This window comes from Corvus brachyrhynchos, unplaced genomic scaffold (assembly GCF_000691975.1).
Source record: "Corvus brachyrhynchos isolate BGI_N302 unplaced genomic scaffold, ASM69197v1 scaffold246, whole genome shotgun sequence".
Taxonomy (NCBI): Eukaryota; Metazoa; Chordata; class Aves; order Passeriformes; family Corvidae; genus Corvus; species Corvus brachyrhynchos.
In genome coordinates this window covers 1,641,259-1,647,428 of record NW_008238447.1, presented here as the reverse complement: position 1 = coordinate 1,647,428, position 6,170 = coordinate 1,641,259, and positions in this window count along the sequence as shown.

The following is a 6,170-nucleotide window of genomic DNA, read 5'->3' as shown; positions in this document are numbered from 1 at the left end:
GAAAACTCACAAAAGACAAAGATACAAGTGGCAAAAATAATTTCAAAGTGGTCTCCTATGAGAATTTTCTCCTGTAAAACTTAATTTGGCAGCTCTTCACAGGCATCATGCAAAATTGGTGCCATCTAACTCTGCAGTAAGGGAATTTTCTCCCCAATGGTGGGAGCCTACTGAGTACTCCTGTGTAAAAACCTCAAACAATATTAGTGGTAAATGAAGAGTGTTATGATCTCTTCAGACTGTAAGACAGGTATTACATGTGTGCTTATATGGGAAACAATACCATCAACCTTAGAGAAATAGACATTAAAAATTAATCCAACTCGTAACACTTCTTAGTCAGTTGCACCTTTGCATTTAGATACAATTTGTGCTTGAACTAATTAGGCTTCTGAAAAAGAAAAGGATATCTGAAAAAATCAAGTTTTTGTCAGAGTTAATGCAAGATTTCCAGTCTGAATCTCCAGCACATGCTGGAACAATGCTTTAACCTGAATAAAGGAATTATTGTTTAGATACACCCTACTCTTACAAATAAAACGTTACAAGATTTGAACAGCCCAAACTGGGGATGCTTTCAAAGCTGAAAAGGAGAAGTTTAACTGACAACCTTTGGAAAAAGGATGCTCACTTCAATGTATGCCACTGGAAATCACCTTTCACAAGTGTCTTATGCACAAGCTGAATTAAACACGAACCTAACAAACTGATGGAGAAATTTAGCTTCTAAAAATCACAGCCCTTTTGTGCCACAGAAACTTTGTATCAAAAGAAAGTAAACAAGCAAGTCTATAGTGGAATACAACCCAAAGGAAATCATCTTCAAATATGTTATTATTGATTTTTTTTCCTCAGGCCAAGATCTCTGATGGCCTCTCTAACCTCCAGCTCAGAGTGGGACCTGCCCATTGCCTGTGCCAGCCCTGTGAGAACGCAGAAGGTGCCTGAGCTGGGGTAAAAGGAGCAGGGAGCTGGCTCACAAAGTGTGCTAGTGCCTTCATGAGCAGAGCAGCAGTGGAGAGAAGCCCTCCACTTGTAAATAGCTAACTCTGGGCACTTCCAGTAGCATATCTGTGCAAGGAGTACACTTTCAATCTTATCTCCCCGTGGGTGGTAACAGGAGAAATTCCCTGCCGCGAGAAGAGTGCAAATCCCCTGGATTCCAGTAAATTTGACCAAAGTCATAGGAAAAACTCTTGTGAGCATTATGATGGGCCTACACAGCTATGGCTTATCAAAGTAGTGGTTGTTTAAGGGCTAGCCAGCTCTTGTATTCAAAAGTACGATAATAACAACTTATTAAATAATTCTTAAAAAGTATTCATTTTATCCTTGGTGGAAAATGTAGAAGGAACATCTCAATACAAATTTGTTTGTATATTTGGATATTATAAACTTACCTTCACTTTTTTAAAATATGAAGAAATCTTAAAGTACTTTTATATGCAAGACTATTATTACTTATGAAACCTAGAGCTGTTTTTCTACTAAAGGGTGTTTCAAAAGTCATTAAAGAAAACTTAAAACTTTGTACTTTCGCTTAAAAAGAGAGGGATGTGGGAAGCTTCAAGGAAAATATTTCCTAAATTATCTCAGATCTGTACTTCCCTTTGCAGTTCCAAAGAAGGCTGCTTTTCTTACAGTCAGTTTTTGAAAAAATATTTTACGTAGAGTTTTGTTTTTCAATAAAACCATTCATTAGAATAGTTTTAACATTACTTAAGAATTTTTTAAGCATTAGTTTCAGTAATTGGTTTTGAGCAAGCTGGGTTTTTACATGAGAACTAACTAAAGCAAACATATTGTGAACTATCATTAACATTGTTGTGCAGCATAAACTTAGGCAAACATCCCACGGGAATTTCTTTCTTCTACTGAGGAATGTAAAGATATCACCCTCTATGATCTGGAAGAAAAGTCATAGGTATCACTGATACAGCTAGAGCTCTAATCACTGTTTTGGTATTCCACTCCAGGAAGCAGCATGGTTCTTTTTCACCCATGTTTCTTTGTAACAGAAGTTCTGTAAAGCAAAAACAGGAGTCCCTGAGACAAGTTTCTGACACTCAGCTACATAGGACCAATGACAATCCAATTTCCAAAAAATAGTTCTTTGCTTTTTGTTTTGTTAATGTCCCAAATTATTGAAAAATCTCAAAGGTAAAAAATTCACCCAGTATCAAAATGTTAAAGCAATATACAATAAGCCATTTTTCAAGGAAGCAAAACAAAAGGCCACCAAGAAGCAGTTTTCAGAGCAATAGGATATGGAGCATGACACAAATTTCATGCATTCTTGAGACAAATCATAATGTACCTAGTACACACAGAGAATTTACAGCCTTACTTTAGGGAGATTGACACTTGTAAATACCTGAAGAATGTAAAAATATCAAAGAGAAAAAAAATAAAGTTAAATTGGATGGGAAACTCTATATTAAAATAAAAAATTAACATTACAGGGTACTTGTGACACACTGGGAAAGGTTCCAAGAGAACAAAATTAACAGAGTATAAAACAATCTCCAGAGAAGTAATAGAAGTCATGCCACCTATATTTTAAAATTTGACTTGGCAAACATCAATAAATATGTGCCAAGAAATAATACTTTACTGATGGTAAGGAATGTAATTTATTTACTGTACCCGATTTATAAAGTCAAAAGTGTTAACCCAACTTGGTCAGTACAAGAATTAGAGGCCTGGGACACTAAATTGTTGCCCTCTGTTCCTTACCATCCCTGCCTGCATTCTCCAGCATGAGCACTATAAAGGGACAGGAGTTTAAATCCCCTTTGACAGCCCCAGAGCTCCCATTTGCAGCTTGCAGTGCAATTGTTATACCCGAAGCAGATGCACCAGATGTTTTCTCTCCTGCTGTCGTGTCAGTGCCAGGGATGTCAGCCACAGCACCCTCTGCTTATTGCCCTCCCTTTCCAGTGACCACAGGCAACACCTTTTATCCCAGAGAATTATCTGCCAGCCCAAAACTCTGGGGAAGCAGTTTTTCTTCACTGCGCACCAGGGAGTTATCTGGATCCCTTTCCATGCAAACACAAGCTAAATGGTACCTCTCTTGGTACCTCTTGGTACCTCTTCTCCTACCTATTTAATTTTTTTAAACTAAAGGTATATTCAGACTAACCTGAATCTTGGTACTCTCTCTTCCTGTCTCTTTATTTAAAACTGTTATTGTGAGTTTGTGATTTTAAAAATGCAAATTAGCATTGAGAGCTCAGCTGTCATTTAGGGCACTCAGGCCTTTGAATTTCAGAGTAATTCCCTATCAGTGATCTCTGCACCTGGAGGACTGAACTGCAGCCCTGTATAGGCTCCTCTCTCCTTGGTATTACACACACTGTGAAAAATTCACACAGCAGAGAAGTGAGGTTGGTACCAATTACACCACCTACACTGAATGACTGCAATAGATCACCCTCAGAACCAGAAGGGCTTCTGTGTAATACGGGTTTCTTTGCTATTTATCAGCCTGCAGTACCAAAGGAAAACAGCTCTCCCACACTTACCACCCTTCATGTCCCCAGGTATTTACTGAAGTTGTAATTCTTTTTCTTAACAATACCACTGTCTGACTCAGTGTGTGTATAGTATCAAGTTCCTGATGTTCATACAGAAGTAAGATTTGGAGAAATACCGGCTCTTCTCTTCTCTACATAGACTTGTCTAATTAACAAAGGAAAATATTATACTGGATCTCAAGGTCTCTGTGAGGACAGCTTATAGCTGAACCCAGCCTCTGCTGCTCAGGCCTTTCTGACCTGAAAACATAGCATGATAAATTAACAGAGGAACTGGAAACAATGAATAGTTTTGTCTTTCCTATATTTGAACTTAGAAATAACTTCTCTAGCACCCAAGACAGGATTTCAGATGCCAGGCTTCTACAGGAAAGGAATGAAAATGAAAAGGGAAGTCCTTTATTAGACTCCATCTGTTAAATTGTAATGCTGGAAAATTGAAGGACAGCATAAAAAGGCTGTCTCTGTCTGAAACAAGTCTGTTTGGGTCTGCGTGCATATATAGATATATACACACACACACACGCAGACACAAATATATATACATATATATATATATATATATATAAACACATCTGAAAGGAATGTTCCTGCAAAATCCCAGTCATGGAAGTAGAACTGTCAAAGTAGCAGCAGCAACATTGCAAATCCTGCTATCCTATTATACAGACTCCCCAGGAAGAACATTCAGAGCTACAATGTGAGGTAGAAAGCTACATCACCACCACCACCAAAAGCAAAGCAAAACAAAACAAAACAAGCAAACAAACAAACCCCACGAGTCTTGTGCCCTCTTGGCAATTTTTTCTAAATTCTGAAAATTTCTGCAGAAACTTAAGCTCGTTTTATATATGATTCTGTCTTTATATCAGAAAGTTTTCTTGCGAAGAAGGAAAAACCATGGTGTACCAGCCAGCATGCAGCTGCCTGCACTCTGGCCATCTGCTTTGAAACAATAGTAACAGCAAAGGTACAGCATGAACTGGCCCTCTCTGTGTCTCATTAACCTCAAATGAGAAGTTTGTTTTTTCCAAAGCTGGTTTTGGAACCATTTAAATGATAACCTCACAAAGCCAGGCAGCCTTTTGACCAATGCAGGGGGCCAAGGCCTTTTAGAAAGCAAAACCTCTGGAATGAACTATTTCTTTTAAACCACCATTTCCCACCTGTAATGGGGCTTTCTGCCCTCCATGTAAGGGCCTTCCTCTTGCTCTGCCCAGGCTGTAAGGATCCAGCAAGTTGCCAACCTTGGTCACACACATGAGCAAAAGCCCTGAGCACAGTGTGCTTGTATCCCCTGAGCACCTCTGCTGGAAATTAATAGGCACACTTCTGGCCTGGAGCTACCAAATGGTCTCTTCTAGAAGGGAAGTCAGGCATTGCAACACCTAAGATTTCACCTTCCAAAGGGATCCTCTGTTTTATCCTGTGATTTAGTCTGCTGTGATTTAAGAAATGTATGTCCTTGATTCCCTGGACAAAGCAAGAGAGGGGCAATTACCAAGCAATTTTCTACATTCTCAGAGAAAGTCCTAAACAAAGGAAGTTCAAAATCCCAACCATCGTTACTGGGAACACTTTATGCCTTGTTAAGAAAGGAAAAGACTAACAACAATTCTGTGTGAAAAAAAAAAAAAACAGCAGTAGCCCAGAACTTGTTGCTGGATATACCCAGTTTGTATCATGTGACCAGACTTACATAAACTAAAAAGTGATCTGGCTTCTTTGCATGCCAAATCCCATCCCAGCTATTCTCAGGGTGTTCCTCTCCACAGCCACAGGCTGAATTAGCTGCTGGTACCATGATTTGCTTTGATGAGAAGAGTCTGTAGGGAAGAGTCAGCTGCTAAACTCCACTTGAGATAGAAAGATTAGAAAAACAGCCCACTGTTCACCGTAGATGAAACTACAGAAAAAGAAAGTAAACTTAAGCTGCCAGTAATACTTGCCCAAAATTGTAATGCTCATGTGTTCACAGACTACACGTGTTAATATATGTTTGTATCACAAACACAAAGCCAGCATCATATCACAATCAGACTTGACCTCAACCAAATTATAGTGTAAGGATGCAGCTTTGGTCATCACACCTCCCTTCTGTCCACTAATTAAAATCAGCTTGCCAGGTAACATAGTTTCCTCCCAAATGAGTAATTTCCTGTCAAGAAAAAAAACAATCATGATCATAGCTTGGGCAATATGCATATCCAGAAATGTTTAATTGTAAAGGTTTCAATTCTTAAAAGTTGGAAGCAGCAGGGCTGCAATGAAGGTTATACCAGACACAGTATTTTTTAGGATACAGGTTAGACTAAAATAATGAGAGACTTGGCAATTAAATAGCTGATGAAATTAAAATACAGACAAAATAAAAATAATGAAAACAAATTTTAAAACACATAGCCTGCTCATGCACAGAGATGTGCATTTTACAAAGCACTGACATTTTTCAGTGAGACTGAAGACTTGTTCTTTCTTTGAAAATGATGGCTCAACAGCTGATCACAGTCTAAAAACACCCCAATGGAACATCAAGGGTCATTACAAAAGACCTTGAGTACAAAATGCTAGATGAATACATGTTAAAATGCTAGATAAACACTTGTGTGCACAGTTTGTGTAACATTGCCT